The following is a 1820-nucleotide window of genomic DNA, read 5'->3' as shown; positions in this document are numbered from 1 at the left end:
CCCACTTCCCCTGATCCCCTTCCCCTTATATAAAAAGTCTGCCTTCCTGTTTCCTACCATCTCGCCTTTCTTTTGCTCTTTATTTATATTTTGGATTTCTTATATAAGAGAAGCCATGTGATATTTAACTTTCTGTGTCTGGTTTAGTTCGCTTAACCCTATAGTCTTTGGATGCATCCATTTTCCTGCAAATGACATGCTCGTATCCTTCTTTATGGTGGAATCTGTTGCAGAGTGAACAACGGGCCACGTTTTCTTTATCCATTCATCTCTTAATGGGAGCCTCGGCTGTTTCTAGAGCTTAGCTATTGTGAGTTGCACTGCTATAAACATTGGTGTGCATGTGTCACTATAGTTTGAAGATAGACAAGCTTTTGAGTGTTTGTCCATTTGATCCATGAAAAATGGTCTCAGTATAGTTTTAATTTGCATTGTAAGCAGAAAATTTTTAATTTAAAATTATTAGAAAAATGTCCTGATTTCTGATGTGATGATCAGGTATTGAAACACATAGCCTCTCAACTTGGTATTATTGAGGCAAATCTTTGGAAGTTTTCACCCTAGGAAAATGTTAGCACAATTCTACTAAAGTGGATTGAGATGACTACTCAGCCTGCCTTTTCTGCAACTTGGTCTCTGTCTAGTTCTGTTTTGACTGTCAGGCATCCTTCTAAAGCTTTCTTGCCCCACCTACTGGACAAGGCTGGGAATTGAGCTGCATTTTCCCAAGGCTGCCTAGTAGAAACCAGAGGACCTTCTGTGCCCTCCAAGTTGTCACGGCCTCATAGACCTTAACATAAAACAAGAATCTAAAGAGAATAATATCTGTAGGTTTATAATAACAGCTTCACATTCTTCTAGTGTGTGTATAACTAAACAACATTCTGGAGCACGTTAATTAAAAAGAGTAGTTGACATATTTTCTTTTCTTACCTGTAATAATTGCTACATGTGTAATCTTTGGTGACAGCTGCTGCTGCATTTCGTCTCTAGGTTTTCAGATGCTCATTTAAAATTGGTTTATTTAGGTTACCTGGAAATGATTCTTTTTATTGGTATATAAGTAATGCACACTTAGGGAGGGGTGGAGGGATTGAAGGGAGGGGAGGGGCATGGGGGAAACATAAGAACCAAGATACACCATGTAAAGGTACAAATTCCCAATAATGAATGTCAGCATATTGTGTACGTAAAATGTGCCAATAAAATTGATGAATGAAAAAAAGTAGTGCAAAGTGAATGGGGGCAAATCCTAGAAAATATGAGGAAGTATAAAGAAGTGCAGTTAATGATTTGGTCTCTACCCTTTCGGGCTTTCAGCACATACAGACCCACTTTGCCCATACACGCACTTTCCTATTTATTTATTTTGAGGCGGGATCTAAGTATGTAGTCCAGGCTGGCCTCAGACTCACAGCAATCCTCCTGCCTCAGCTTCCCAGATGCTGGGACTATGAGTATGTGCCACAATGCGCGGGTTAATTTTGTTTTTATTAACATATGAATTATACAAATGAACAGGATTCACTGCGCTATTTCCCTACATGCATAGAGCGTGCCTTAATCATATCTATCTACCCTTCTGCTCTCACTACCCTCTTCCCCTCTTCCCAGACCCTAGTATCATTCTTCTACTTTCCCCATTTTTTTAGTTTTCACATGAGGGAGACAATATGACAATTACCTTTCTGTATCTGGCTTATTTCACTTAGCATGATATCCTCTGGTTCCATCAATTTTGGTGCAAATGACAAGATTTCATTTTTAGTTAAGGCTGAATAATATTCCATCATGCATATACACAGTATAATATTTCCTTT

The sequence above is a fragment of the Fukomys damarensis genome, unplaced genomic scaffold (genome assembly GCF_012274545.1).
Source record: "Fukomys damarensis isolate Sample0158 unplaced genomic scaffold, DMR_v1.0_HiC HiC_scaffold_39, whole genome shotgun sequence".
In the NCBI taxonomy this organism is placed as follows: domain Eukaryota; kingdom Metazoa; phylum Chordata; class Mammalia; order Rodentia; family Bathyergidae; genus Fukomys; species Fukomys damarensis.
Note: the sequence above shows the minus strand (reverse complement) of the source record.